This window comes from Erpetoichthys calabaricus, chromosome 2 (assembly GCF_900747795.2).
Source record: "Erpetoichthys calabaricus chromosome 2, fErpCal1.3, whole genome shotgun sequence".
Taxonomy (NCBI): Eukaryota; Metazoa; Chordata; class Cladistia; order Polypteriformes; family Polypteridae; genus Erpetoichthys; species Erpetoichthys calabaricus.
Genome location: NC_041395.2, coordinates 145,162,733 through 145,178,699, shown reverse-complemented (window position 1 = coordinate 145,178,699; position 15,967 = coordinate 145,162,733). Strand labels below are relative to the sequence as shown.

Below are 15,967 nucleotides of genomic sequence, written 5' to 3'. Positions count from 1 at the left end.
TTGAAGTCATCTGTATGTACAGTATTTACTCAACCATTTTTAGAGATCTATTAGTTGTCTTATTGCTTTATATTATATTAAATATGCTATGTATACTGTCTGAGTATTACTTACCCTTCTACACCAAAAATCAACTATTGCATCACCTTACATATTTTACCAAATGTTTGATTTCATGCATGACCATGCATCATTAGTTTTTTATGTCAATTGTAATGAGACTAAGGTATATACACATAAATTTGTATACTGCATTTTTAGAAAGCTATCACTGTTCAGTGCAGTATTTATGGCCATGGTTAAGCTCTGCTGCTTCCTAAAATGAAAAATAAAAAAAAAAAAGATTTTTTGAAAGTGAGGGTGAGAAAACTTGCACCTTACTATGGCATTTCAGGAAATGTCTTCTAAACCTTAGAGCACCATGTACTGGTCTCCAAATGTCTCACAACAGTTTAATCGATAGTAAGTGTTCACTTATTCATGATGCAGTGAAAACTAAGTATGTCTGAATGTAGTGTGACATTCAGTAGTGCCGATGTTATTGTAGGATTCCTTCTGTGCACCGTGTGTTACTATGAATAAGTGTACTGGGCCCACCGTAAATATTGAAATACTGTGCAATGAACAGTAATATTTAAAATCTTAACATCTGTTGTATAATATACACTATGTTGATGTATGGCAGGCATAGAATATTATTGCTACTATGATTCTTTTTAGACCACACATTTTATTCTGTACAAGCTGTTTACATAAAGTGTCTATGCACTTATAAAAGACACTATAAATATAGATTTGGCCACAAAAATGTATGATAAAGCTTAAGTATAACCTCGCTTTTTTATGTAATTCGCACAGTTATATAACATGTTATCATGTTTGCAGTTAAAGTGTTTCAGTAAACTAATAATATGCAAAGTGTGGGTGTTCCCATGATGCCAACTTTGTAAGATTTGCGTTTTGGTCAATACATTATCTCCAGCCATGTTAAACCTAATTTATACTCCTTATAATATTAAAGTGAGCATGATTATGTGTTACTGCAGCCAAAAAATGTGCCTTTATGACATCCCTCAAAGATTATTTTTCACAGCATATATAAAGTGAACAAATCAACTCTTCCTCCTCTTAGCCTTCTGAAAGAATTGGAGTTTTCATTCAATTTACAAACGTATGGTTTTTAGCAGGCAGTCATTATTTGTCCAGATCAGATGTTCAATTACTGGCAGTATGGCTTAGTCCCAAAAGTGCTTTAATTGTAGAAATTTAAAAAAATACTATGATTTGTATGTTGCTTTGGATAAAGCATTGACTATACTAATATAGATGTTGCTTCATATTTTTATTGAAAGTGAGTATATTGAGCAATAACTTATCTTCTGTAGCGTGAAAAGGAACACTATTATAAACTGCTCACAAGGCAATTGATTTTTTCCCTAAAATGTGAAATTTACGTGTGTTGTTTTATCAAATTGTATCATAAAGAACTTTTTAATCATACTTGTAAACACAAATGATCACACCAGCACAGTGTTAGTAGATGCAAAAGCATATTCTTAATTTAAAACTAAGAATGGATTTTATACTCATTATTATACAAGGCTATATTCTGCAGTAAAGAGTATTAAAATAATTAAATGGGTCCACATAGCACATTGGGTGAGAATTACTCAGTGAATATTTCTGACATAAAACAAAGATGAGGTTGTTTTATGTGGCATGGGCAATTTAGCATTTAAGAGGATTCCCTACATACACATTTAGTGTTATGCCATGTAACTCTGCATATTAGATAATTTGTCAGAAAGGTTAAAGAAAAGCATATGTCAGAAAGAGAAATATTAAAGCGAGTTGATCTATAGAAAACAAAATGACTACCAAGTCTGTCCCTGACTTCTATAGTAAGCAAATATGATACCCGATTAGGCTGCTTTTAAATGGCTCTTATATTGGAAAGGCATACTGTTTGTCCTACATGTATAATCTACTCTCTATATATAAAATCCTAAGCCTAAAAGTGCAACAATTTTATGTGACTTTTTTATGTCATTTTTTTGTTACGCTTTAAATCAGGCTTATTTTAAAACCTACATACAGGGTATATTTGTTTGGTATCATTCTTTTCAGAATTTATCAAACTTTAATGTGATATTGTTAGAGTTTCAGATTCTTATGCTTATATTTTAAATTATCAACTAAAAAATATCAAGAACTCACATCTTGCATGATGAGAATTTGTGCCAAGAGATTTAACCACCCCCGGGGCCAGAAATAAAAGACAAAGAGTAAATGACAAAGACAGCAGCTGTACAGGCTTTTAAATGTTCGAAGCGCCACGTGACATGCAGATCACACGGCATGGCAGCAGCAGCAGCAACTCAGCAGCTGATCGAGCAAAGAGGAGGTAAAAAAAAAAAAACCTGTTTATTTCCTATTGTATCACTGTTTAAGAGGGGGTTGCGGAGGAGCGATCACATCTCCTTGGAGTGTGTTCAGCCCCCCTCTTCACAATATGATCGGCAGAGATGCGAAGTTGCTGGGACATAGCACAGGCTGGGGGGGTTGGCGAGCGAAGCGAGCAGGGGGTTATCCCCCTATTATTTAAATAATTGATTAAATGAAAAGATTTCTAAATAGTGGTCTGGTGTTTTACAATCCTACTCTTCCCATTTTTCAATTTGGATAAGCTTGGAATTTGTAAAATATTTTCCTTATGAAACATTTGTTAGAAAAGTTAAATAAGCTGTTACATGCTAAACCTGATGATGTATCACCAGTTTTTGTGTACTTGCTATGTGGAGGTGTGGCTGGTCCATTTGTAACCACCTTCCAGAAGCACAAACAACTTCCTTCCAGTTCAAACACTAGCTATGTATTTTACTAGTATCCCCCCTGACACCACTACATGATGTAACAAACTAACAGTGTTAGTTTTTATATTATACAGGTCCAGCCAGCATAGTATATCTGTTAAACACAGTGAAAAGGCTGGCTAAACAGGAGTTCTGTTAACAACCCCATACCCCAAAAAAGGCACCAATAAGATGGTACCTGCCCACAAAATATTTTGTACCTGTACTTCAGTAAATTCAACAAATTCCAGGTGCTTCCATTGTCCTACTTTTGAAACTCTAAAACAACACAAGGTTGCTGGTTTAATGTCTCCCACAAGCACATACTGTGTATAGTGCATAGGGCCCTCTAGTGGCTCCTAGTATATTGGCCCAGTCTTACTGGCCTCTACTCATTTATTTCCCAGGTTCCCCTTTACCTGATGGGTCACTTCCAGGTGCTGATGTAAAGCTTTTTTGTTGTACATATATAAGAATATTTCTCTTGTAATTAATCACCAATTATTCTCAGTAAAGGCGGTGTGATTTTAAAATACTTGTCAGAAATGACAGCTCATTGTGTGACAGCATAGGAAAGCTGAGTCAGGACCAGGCTACAGGTCAGCCAGTATAATTCTAGGTATGGATTTACCATTTAATTGGTTACTATGTCTGAAATGGTGGAGTGTTTAGGTTAATTATATTATTGATTACATAAAGATATGTTAACTGTTTCATTTTCTTAATTATTGATTTAATAAACTGACAAGCAAAAGGCTGATTTTTCTATTTAAAAAGGGTAAAAATGGACAAGTGTTAAGTTATTGTCTTTCAAAACCAAAAGGGGTAACTCAGTACTTCTGCCTGAAATTGGAGTCCAGTTTTGCTACTTTATGGTATCCAAATTCACTAGTAAGTTAGAAAGGAAAACCTAATTTATATTAAAATATTAAACTGCTGCATTTTACTGTATTCAGATTGTATTCTTTTATTTGCCGTGTTAACTATAAAGTAATAATGTTTGCAGTGCAATAAGCTATATTCAGAAGACCATTGACAGACATAAATTTTCCCTTGGGGATGAATAAAATGCTATCTATCTATCTATTGCAATATTAGCAGACCTTGAGCCAAGTGAGTGTTGGGGAGCCAACAGGCCCCCGAGTAATCCAAAGAAAAGGTGAGAAAATTGTTCAAAATAAATAGCATACAGAACTTAACATCTTAACAACTAAAGAAACTGAACAACTTATTTATAAGTCTAGACAGCATTACTATGAACACGGAGAAAAAGCTAATAAGCTTTTAGCTCAACAAATTCATAAACAAGAAGTTCACAATGCAATACCAGTAATCACCAACAAGAATGGAGAAGAAATCATCGACCATAATAAAATAATGCACACATTTAGAGATTACTATAAGTCTTTATATTCCACTGAGCCCAAAGAAGACAACACGCAATCTAATGCATTTCTGGATAATTCACAAATACCACAAATAGATTCTTTAAGTGCTGAGGAACTGGATAAACCTCTAACGCTAACAGAATTACTAGACGCTATAAAGTCACTACAAAGCGGGAAATCATCAGGCCCTGATGGTTACCCCGTAGAGTTTTATAAGAAATTCTCCACTCAGCTAGCTCCACTCTTATTGGCAACATTTACAGAAGCTAAAGACCACCAAATACTACCTCAAACATTTCGACAAGCATTAATCACCGTCTTTCCTAAACAAAATAAGGACTTGTTACAATGTGCATCATATAGACCAATTTCACTCCTGAATAATGATGTTAAGATACTCTCAAAAATCCTAGCTAGAAGGATGGAGAAAGTGCTGCCCTCGGTAATATCACAAGATCAAACTGGATTTATTAAAGGCCGACATCTATCTTCAAATCTCCGACGCTTGTTTAATGTTATATATTCACCAGCAAAATCAAACACCCCAGAGATATTACTATCATTAGACGCAGAAAAGGCATTTGACATGATCGAATGGAATTACCTTTTCACTGCATTGGAGAAATTTGGGTTTGGCCCGAATATTTGTGCTTGGATCAAACTACTGTATACCAGTCCAGAAGCTTCAGTTTGTATTAATAACATTTGCTCAGACTACTTTAAACTAGAACGTGGTACCAGACAAGGATGTCCCTTGTCACCACTGTTGTTTGCAATCGCTATTGAACCACTGGCGGTTCACTGCCGAAATTCTTATCAGATAAAGGGGATTGTCAGAGAAGGACTGGAACAGAAAATTTCTCTATATGCAGATGATATGGTCTTATATATATCGGACCCAGAAAACACTGTCCCTGCTGTTTTAACAGCACTAACAGAATTTCAAAAGATATCTGGTCTTAGAATTAATCTGAATAAAAGTATACTCTTTCCAGTGAATTCACAAGCATATAATATTAGATTAGACACCCTACCTTTTACCATAGCAGATCAGTTTAAATACCTAGGGGTAAATATCATAAGTAAACATAAAGCTCTTTATCAACAAAATTTTGGCGTCTGTATGGAAAAAATTAAGCAAGACTTGCATAGATGGTCAACCCTTCATCTCACTCTAGCCGGAAGAATTAACATTGTTAAGATGAATATCCTTCCTAAACTTCTCTTTTTATTTCAAAACATTTCAATATATATCAATAAATCGTTTTTTAAACAGTTAGATTCAATAATAACCTCATTCATTTGGAACTCAAAACACCCACGTATCCGAAGAGCGACCCTACAAAGACCTCAGGCAGAAGGTGGCATGGCTTTACCTAATTTTCAGTTTTATTACTGGGCAGCAAACATACAAGCCATAAAAACCTGGACACAAATAAATGAACATACACAGGCTTGGTCCGCAATAGAAGTAAAATCCTGTAGTACTTCTTTATATTCCCTGCTCTGCTCTCCAATAAATGAAAGTTATCGCAAATATACTAATAACCCAATTGTGCTTTACTCACTCAGAATATGGAACCAAATTAGGAAGCATTTTAAGATGGAAAATCTTTTATCAGTGGCACCTCTGCAAGAGAACCACCTCTTTCAACCTTCGCAAGTATATCCAGTTTTTAATACCTGGAAAAGTTTTGGGATTAAAATGCTCAGAGATCTTTATATAGACAACATATTTCCATCTTTTGAACAATTACGTTCAAAATTCAACCTCCCAGCTACACATTTCTTTTACTATCTTCAAATTAGAAATTTTGTTAAACAGAAATTGCCCGATTTCCCCCACCTTGCACCCTCCACAACGCTGGAAAAAATACTGCTCAATTCCGAGGAAACAAACACTATTTCTGCAATATATAAAATCTTATTAGAGTCCCTACCTTTCAAAGATCCAAGAGGACATTGGGAAGAAGATCTCTTAATCAATATATCAGAAAAGGAGTGGAAGGTAGCAAAGCAGAGAATTCACTCGAGTTCTATATGCGCAAAGCATAGAATTATTCAACTAAAAATTATATATCAAGCTCATCTGTCTCGCTTAAAACTGTCCAAAATGTTTCCAGGCCAGGATCCAACCTGCGAGCGCTGCAACCAAGCTCCTGCCTCACTGGGTCACATGTTCTGGGCCTGCACCAAACTAACATCATTTTGGACAAAAATTTTTAAGTGCCTCTCTGACAGCCTTAGTTAGTATCACAATCCCTCCTAACCCACTAACAGCTGTGTTTGGTGTCCTTCCAGATGGACTGGAATTGGAGAAGGACAAGCAAACGGTGATTGCATTCACTACACTTTTGGCACGCAGACTTATTTTGTTAAATTGGAAGAATCCTAATTCTCCTCTTATAAGTCAGTGGGAAACCAATGTTTTATATTATTTGAAATTGGAAAAAATCAAATTTTCAGTTAGAGGATCTGTACAAAATTTTTTCAAAACATGGCAGGATTTAATCAATATTATTTTAGAATAAGAGAATTAACTATTATTGCATTTAACTCCCTTCTCCATCTCATATTTATATAGATATTTACTTCTCCCCTTCTTTTGTCTAATGTTGCCTTATTAAAAAGCTTAAAGCAATTTTCCTTTAGCTAAGCTCTCCTTCTCAGGGGTGGGGTTTGATTTGTCTTCAAATTTGTTGGGTTATAAATTGATCTGTTTGTATGGAATGATTACAATGAAAATTAATAAAATAAAAATATTAATAAAATAAATAGCATATGAGGGTACTTAGAACAAGAATAAAAAGCTGTCCTTCTGAGTGTCCCGTCTCAGTCACTGATACTTAACAAACTGTCTCCTTCCAGTCCAGTTTGGTTTTGTAGTGCTGATTCCCAGAAAGGGTGGGTCCTAATAACATGGACCCAGAAGTGACATCACTCACCTTCCATATGAGGTTCTCCTATACTGTGGGTGGAAAGAGAGATTGTGTTAATAAGAGCGCCCCTTCTTGGCCCGGGGTGGTAATGCTTACCTGCGTGGAGCCTTGAGGATGCCTCGTGATCACATGTGCCTGACACTATCTATCTATCTATCTATCTATCTATCTATCTATCTATCTATCTATCTATCTATCTATCTATCTATCTATCTGTACAATGCTGTGTTTTCATCTTTCAACTTATTTGGACAAAGTGCCAAAGAAATCTGTAATATAGAGATGATCTGTAGATGTGTAGCTCTGTATTGGTTGATAAGCATGTCATATCAATGAACCTCATTCGAAAATTATGATAACAGTACAGAGGACATAGTACATCAACCAGTATGTATCATTTGCTTTAGTAATAACAAATAAAAATAACTTTTTATCAAATAATCAGAGTACAGGGAATCCCTCAAACTGTCCATGACTTGTAGGAGATGGCACTGTCACTTACTATTGTCACTAGAGATGTTGCCCCGTGTAATGTATGTGATCTCAAGGATGCCTTTTTCCTGGAGGTGTCCATCATAGAGGTAATGTTTCTATAATGTATTCTGTCAAACAAATGCAATTAAGTCTGGATTATAAAGGTGCACATATTGAACATTTGTGATTATTGGAGGTAGGTCACAGTGGCTCACCCTTGTGAAAGCAATTTATGATATTTAAGTCCTCACTGCTTGCAGACTCACCTTCCTTTGCCCTACTGTTTGTGACATTCTGATGGGGAAAGTTAATTCTAAATCACTCACTGACTATTAGGAGACTAAAGGTCTCTAATACCGTACTCTACCTTGTACATTACATGACACTCATAAACAGTTTGTTATAAAGATGATCTCCTGAAGACAGTGCATTAATATTTTACGGATCATGCTGGATCATAGCCTACTTCTTTGGCTTGATTACTGAGAACAGGGCCCATATATTTTAAAAATGGTATATGAAATCCTAGGCATCCATGACACAATTTTTTTTTATAAACTGCAACCTTAGGGTTGTTTTTCAGAGGAAAGGAGAAAAAAGAGAAAGTGAGCGAGAGATTAGGGCATGGAAAGGAAGTCCCCAGTAACTGTCCTGAATTAATAGCTTGGGGGGTTGGAGTCTGTTAGCTTATAGTCAATGCCCCATATTTGGAATTTGAAAAGGGTGCCCTGGAGGCCTCCAAATTGGCAGCAGGAAGCCATAGCAGCAGAGCATGGGCATTCTGGAGTACATTGGCAAAAGCAGCTTGTTCAAGAGTCTTGCATCGATGCCTACGAGGGCCATCAAAAGACAAAGTAAACTGGTATCCACCCTGGCACATTAGATGCACAGCAGATGTGGTTCTAGTCCTGATAACCATACCAGTATTTGGAATATTAAAATAACAGCTTTCTTACAGGGATGTAGTATGGCCACATACATGAAGTGGGAGTAAGCAAAATAAGTACAGAGAAAAAGGAAATCTGGAAGAGTGCCTGCTCAGACATTTATTGTATAAAGAGATCCAAGTTCCTCATTGATTAAACCCCTGTGGGATTTTTTTTATTTTCCAGTTGAATCCATTATTCCATACATGGTATGTGTTATTTATGCGTTTTGAACAGTATTCTTGTCTTAAAATGTAATTTTCTCAGTCAAAATTGCCACTTATATGCAGTCATTGTCTCCTTCGTTTTGACTAACAGTAAAAAAAAGCCTTTAAGACACTTGGAAAGTGTAGGCAATTTAAAATTAATTAATGTTAAAATTATGTTTTCATTTACAGAAATATTTGTCTGCATTATCTATGAAATACAGCCGTCAGACTAGCCATATTTGCCTCTTTAAAAAAAGGCAAAGGCAAAAAAGTGGTGTAATTCTTAAAGCCACCGCCAGGTGCGCTTGTGTTCTACTTTTCAGCAATTCTCTTCACTTGAGTTCATCCTCTGAATTAGGGACAAGAAGAGATCTCGGCATTTTTACTAAGCAATGCATCCAGAATGATGAAGAGCGAGCGAGCGAGCGAGCGAGAGAGAGAGGGAGAGGGAGAGAAATCCTTTAGTCTTTTAACATAGCACTGAGATCTCGGAAGGGCATCTACGAGAAACTGAGCCTGGGGCGATTCCCAATGAAGACAAGCCTTTTTGGATTAGCACCATCTTCTGATTTAATTACATTTTGTAGGAGAGATCGTTTGATTATTTACCATCTACAAGATAACTGGATATAAATGGTGATTTGTGGGGGAGACAAGAGTCTGTAACCTCTAACTACGAGTTCTTACTGGAGTGCTGTATCCATATACTCTTCGCCCCTTTTCCAATTTCATGTTTTTGTTTCTTGTCAGTTAATCTTCTTGGAATTTTCTGCAATGCTTACGGAAAAAAGGAGTGGACATTATAAAAAGGAAAGAAATTGACACGCTTGAAATCAATTTAAGGTGACAGCAAGTTTGGCGATTTGAGTTGATGGTAAATATTGAAGACATTTGCTCTCTGTTCGCAAATCGCAGTTTTTATGTGTGTCGTTTTATAAAAAGTTTATGTCTGCTGCACATGCATACATATGTATACATTTCTTAAAACTGTACCCAGGCGTTTGGGTTTATTTGCCTCGGCAAAGTGAAACTTATTTTAATGAGTATTCTAGTAATTATCATTCCATGCATCCATCCGTCTTCTCAACAGCATAATCCAATTCAGGGACGTCTTATTAATTTTTCCATGAAGAGTGTCCCGTTGTTGAGAGAGTTTAATGGGCGATCGGCTGATTATATATTTTCGCTTTGAAGACGGTCGTGCGGCAAATTACTAGCATTAGTGCGAGAACGGAATGTATCTGTTCAGCGAGCTGCATTTCCCTGTCACCTTAGAAATACTGGACCCCGTATTGCCGGAGTCGAGTCGGCATAGCATGTAGGAAGCCAGCGAGAAGCTGAGGGAGACACTTAACGAATTTTGATACTTAAGGGCGTTAATAACGCGACCTCGAAAGAATACAGTGCAGGTACGTGGTGATGTGTGTGTGCCTTTTTAGAATCGGGTTGTTGTTTCAGTCGTTTCGGCACATTTATTGGGTGGTTATTGCGCTACTTTTGTGTAAGGGTGTACTTGAGACGTTTTTTTAAATATCTTTCATTGCCACCTGCAGATATTAGAAGACCTAACCTCTGTAATCTATTGCAATGAAAAATCAGTTATTCATTTCTGTGCGAAATGTAATAGAGCATCATCTTCACTTGGTGAAGGAAAATCAATTTTCGGCAGGTTTAATTAAAATTAATCAGACAAATTACTTGATATTAATTGACTTCTAATTAACGTTTGATGGATGTCGCCAGTGGATAAGGAGGTATGGTCGGATATAGCAAATAAATGGTAGTGAGTGTGTAATTTACAAAATGATTGTATGCATATAGAAGTATGTATGTCTGTGTAATTTGCATTCTTTTTATGCATATGTTTATGTGGATGTATAGAGACGCATGCAAGCTTATATAATGGTCATTTTAAGCGAAAAATAAAATCGGAAGGTTATTTATTGCATTACTATTGTATGCTAAGGGCATTCTGCTAGCTGCTAATCAGGCAAAGCCATGCATTACGTGAACAAAGCTCATTGGAAGGAGTGCAAATAAAGCAAGGAAGCAAGAAATACAGTTGTGTTTAATTTAATATGCTTAATTATATAGGGCCGTGATGAGTTCAACAATTTACCTTAAACAAAACGATGGGCGGTATATTTTTTCAACGCCGTTAAAAAAAAAAAAAAAACTTTCTGGCCGGCACCCACTTGGCTGTTTCTGCCAGTCCGACAGCAGAGGCTGCTTTCATGATCTTGTCTTAAGTAATTAGTATTGGAAGCGCAAATGCCAGGAGCAGAACTGTACGGTGCTGTGTGCGCAGTCGGATTTCTGTTTTGAGCTAGCTGAGCGTGTGCTCGTGTGCCCGCTGTTTTGCGCTTGTCACATTTTTATCGTCACACGCAAGCAGGGCTGAATTCCATTTATCTTTTAAACGTTTTCTATCTGCTCACCTGTCAAGCCACCGCACTTTCTGTAGTGATGACAGGCAGAGTCCCGTTCAAAACGACATGGCTTTTGTTGGGTTTGTCCCTTGAATTTGGCAACTTTACTCTTAATTTATAAGGAATTGAGAATGAACCATTCCAGGTATTCTGAATTCTGTCCTATAGCGACACTAATTCTTGACTATCTATTTGGAATTTCGAATATTTTCTTTTCAACCACAGTACAGTTATTTTTTATTTTTTTTTGCATTTGACCTGCAATATAAATGTTGTCATAGAACCTGTAAGAATTAGTACTTTTTAAAATATAAATAAATAAATGTGACCCTTTATGTTAGAAGACAAGTGATAGCTCAAGTGTTTTTACCTGTTAATGAGACTATTTGAAAAAGGAAATCCTTTATGTCCCCTTAACAGTATTTCAGTTTGACTGGACTATACAAATGGACTGAGGTACTGATTTGAGAATTTAAGGTTTGGAAACTGGTGCTTTATGTGTAGTAGTGAGCCTTGTTGGATGCTTTGCAGAAAGTTCATGTGGCAGGCCCTGTTATCAAAACGAGCAAAAAGAATCTGATTCATGATTCCCATATTCTTAAGACCCATGGATGCTAAGAACTACAATCATTTTTTAATACCAGTATCAAGAGTAATACTTGTTATTTCTTAATTTTGTTTAGCCTAAGTGTCTGCATTGGAAGTTTTTCCCATCGGGTCACACTTTTTTTTGCAGTTTACCTGCCAGGCTTATTTCTTTGATAGCTTATAAGGTGATCAACTTCAGCCTTTTCAGTAATTTTTCACCAAGAGCTTCAATGTACCACACACCAAATGCCCCTTTTAATTTCCAATCTATGAACGTATTATGTAAGCAACTGGTGTCCTAATCTCCCCCTATGAAATAAATGGTATGTAGTTACATAGGGGTTGGTGAGCTGTACGTCACATGCATTATTCATCTGCAACACAATTTGCTTGCCTGGTCTGCATTCTCTAATATACAGTGCAAAGGCTGCACCTCAGGGTTGCAAATCAGTTTGAGTCCCAACGGGCAAGACAGCCAGCCTGACAGGACTTGATAGAGAGCTAGGAGGAGGAGATCAGGCAGTGCTCTCAGCTCGGCTCTGTAGTTCAGGACTGTGCGTGCTACTGTTGTTTTATGAGAAATAGTTGAAAAATAATGGCCAGCCTTTAGCCAGGGTCAACAATGTTTCAACTACAGCTCCTAAAGGATTAAACTGACCCCTCAGTAAAACAAAAAAAAGAAGTTTTATGCATTTTTTATGCTAAAAAAATGGCAAAGGGAGACTAAATGTTAATAGTTTGCATTCTAAAATGTTTATTAGATGTTCTGACTCATTTATATTCAATACTAACCATATGGAGGGGGTCTTGATTGTTTTCAGCTTTCTGAAGATCTCTCCACTTTACTCAATTTGCATAACAGGCCTGTTTTGAGCGCCGTAGTCTTCCAGGAACGTTGTTACTGATGAAGTGTTTCCAAGCATATGGGATCTGATATTCGCTGATAGGATTTTCACAGTGATAACTGCTGTACTCAGAAGTGCCCTTTGTCACTATGTTGACTAGACAAATTGAGCAAAATATGGAAGATGTGCATTGTGATAGTCAGAGCTGCAAAACTATCCATTTTATCACAGAGTTCTAAGAAATCTTTATGACTGCTATGTGTTCCATATGTTAGAGTATATTTGTAATGGTTAGACTGATAGTGGTGTTCATTGGAATTGGAAGTTCCAGAATGAATAGCTGATTTGTTATCGGGGTACTGGCGTGAACACAGATCTACAGTGTGTTTTTAGAGTTTTCTCTTCCAAGAACAAAATATATAATTTTTTTTTCTTTATAGCTACACATTTGAAAAGCATTCAAAAATAAAAAGTTCTTTGAATTATAATGGAAGGTCTAACCAAAATATGTTCTTGCAATTCATTCATTGCCATCTTTCAATATATCTGGGCCTGTTTTAGCCATATATGCCCTAAAACAATGTAAACACCTTGTAGGCCTGCGGCCTTGCCAGGTCGGTGAATGGTTGTTGCCTTTGTTCATTTTATAAAGTATTGACCTGATAACCAGGGAATAAGTCCAACTTTTATGCCTGTGTCTTATATATTGATTGCTTTTTTTGTAGCAATATTATGATGGAGGCTGAATGTAGAAGGTTTTATGTTGCATTGAGAGCCAAGCATGGCTGATAACGGGCTAGGAGACAGCAAATTTCTTTGGGGATTTTATTGTGGTGATTGTTTAATAATGCCTGACAGTTTTAGCTGTTTTTGGTTATTGAGCATGAACAAACGTCATAGTAAAAATCTTAGTCATTTTCAAATGTTTGGCAGTTGCCTCCCTAGCCATTGATTTTTATCATGTACTGTACTTGGAAACATGTGAAAGAGATCTGAATCTGTGCTCTGTGAAGAGTGCTATACAAAAATAAATTAAATTGGATTGGATAACCACCATCAAACAGCACTGAAGTTTTCCATCTATTAAGTTTCATAAATATTTGCAATATTCTATTTAAGGGTACAGCAGTTCTGGGTTCAGTTATGGCAAGCTTACAATCCATTGTAAGGCACATGCAAAATTTCTAGAAATAAGCACACTGGGGACAATTTAGCTTATGTCGGTTAACCTGACAGCTTGTAGGTAATAAAATCATCACGCAAAGGTCACAGATGATCTCTCCTAAGAAAAAAAATTTAGAAATATAGACCAGTGAGAGTGCATGAAAAAATACAAGTTTCAAGAGATTTTAAAGGACTGAGTCTAGGTACAGTAAGTGGAGCTGCATTTAAACACAGAGAATTATTAACTTGATGAATATGAGTCCAGGGTGAACTGAAATGAAAAGATTCACTGGACATTTTAAGGAAATACTGGTGGTATGGTGTGCATCTACTGTAACTGGCAGTTATTGGAAGACTGGTTATCCTTTGGTTGTACTAGTGGAACTCCATGTGACCACTGCCTCAAAGCTACTGGTTAAGGATTTAAACAGCACAATGTTGGCCATGGTGTTTGCATGGAATAGCCTTTTATTGCCTTGGTTTCCAATGTGCTTATATTTGTGTTGCAACATTAGGAGAAGATTGTCTGATTTGTTTGTCATAGCCTAGAAGAGTGTGTAAATTCATCAAAGCAGGCCTATTAGGCTAAACATTGACTTTTGACCATGGTTGTGAGTCAGAACATAGTAAAACTATAGTAAACTCTGTTGTTCATAACAATAATCTATGGGCACCATCTTGGGTTCAGAATCCATGGCTGAACATTGTTATTTGTAGTGTGAATTAGATGCTATATAGCGCCCAACCCGGCACAGATTCACACTGAGGCACGTGTTAAAAAGACACAGGCTTTATTTTTCTTCAGCTGGAGGGCACGTCTTCCCCGTAATCCCTCCAGCCACAACACAGTCCCAAAAGCACTCCAAACACTGACCAACAAACACTCTTCCTCTGGCACCACCACTCCTCCCAGGCAACCTCGTCCTCTTCCTCCCGATTCTGGCTCCTGAGTGGTGGATGCTGGCCCTTTTTATAGCCCACCCAGAAGTGCTCCAGGTGCTTGATCACCTGTTGCTAATTGCACTTCTGGGTGGGGCTGTAGAAGTGTCCATAAAGGCTCCGGGATCCATGCAGCACCCCCTGGCGGCCACCCTAGATTCCCACAGGGCTGTGGAGAACTCCATCTCCCATGGAGCCCTGCAGGAAACTGAGGCACCAACGTCACCCAGGGAGGCTGCCACCAAGCATCCCGGGGGAGGTACTGAGGAGTCCATGGATGCTCCCCCGGAACATATGCAGCAGGTGTGTCCCAGCCAGGCATGAGACCCGGCCACCTGTTACAGAAGATTTGGAATGGTGTTTTTCTCCAGTTATTCCAGTTTTCTTCACCAACATATACTGTAAGCTGGGCAGAAATCACATTCCAACAGTTATTCCAGCCCCAGAGGAATGAACTTCACTTACAATCAGCAAGACTGCTCTGTATGTTTTTGTTTTTTTTTGGTGAAATTTCATCCGTTGATTTTTCTAATCAAAGCACATTTTCACTAATGAGTCTGTAAACAAATAAAAATATTGAGGGCACCAACCACTCAGAAAGCCATTAGCCAGCTAGAGTTCAAGAATCAGTATGGTGACCGATTACCTGCACATTACAGAGGATTACAACAGCAGAGCAAGTGCTGTAGAAGGACAGCACTAAGTAGCGATCCGATGTCCACAATGCAAATATTGTTTTGCTACTTTATGTAAATAAGAGAACTTGCTCAATTCATAATGGGAAGTTGTTTAACAATAATGTTGATATTAGAATGCCCCTGTCTTTTATCCACATTGACACTTCTTACAATAACTTTGATGATGTTTCTCCCATTTTCATACTTGGAGATTTGTTTCTCATATTAATGATTAATAGGTTTCTTTTAGTAGTTGAACTAAGATTTACTAATTTTCTGTTCCACCAACCTCCTAAAGGATACAAGAAAAGTTTTATATATCAGTGTCAGTTTAGTGGCTTTAATACTAGAATTACTAAAGCCTACGAAAAAACTCGTAAAACCAGCCCACCTTAAATCCCTTTGCACCTCTCTGTCAGCGTCTTTTGTCCTGTAAATGTGCTGATAAAGACAAGCAGCAAGCAGCCTGCTATTCCATTCCCCCACCACCGCAGAACGTGCACAAAGTTCTCCCAGCTCATGCCTTGATTATCTGGG

General features: G+C 37.2%; 1 protein-coding gene across 1 annotated transcript in view; it reads left to right on the top strand.

The window, feature by feature from the left end:
- Positions 1 to 9,949: 9,949 nt before the first annotated feature.
- nlgn1 (neuroligin 1) overlaps positions 9,950 to 15,967 on the top strand; it is a 709,352-nt gene continuing 703,334 nt past the window's right edge. The window contains 1 exon segment of the mRNA XM_028794590.2: positions 9,950 to 10,197. The gene's annotated coding sequence lies outside the window, so the exon portion shown is untranslated.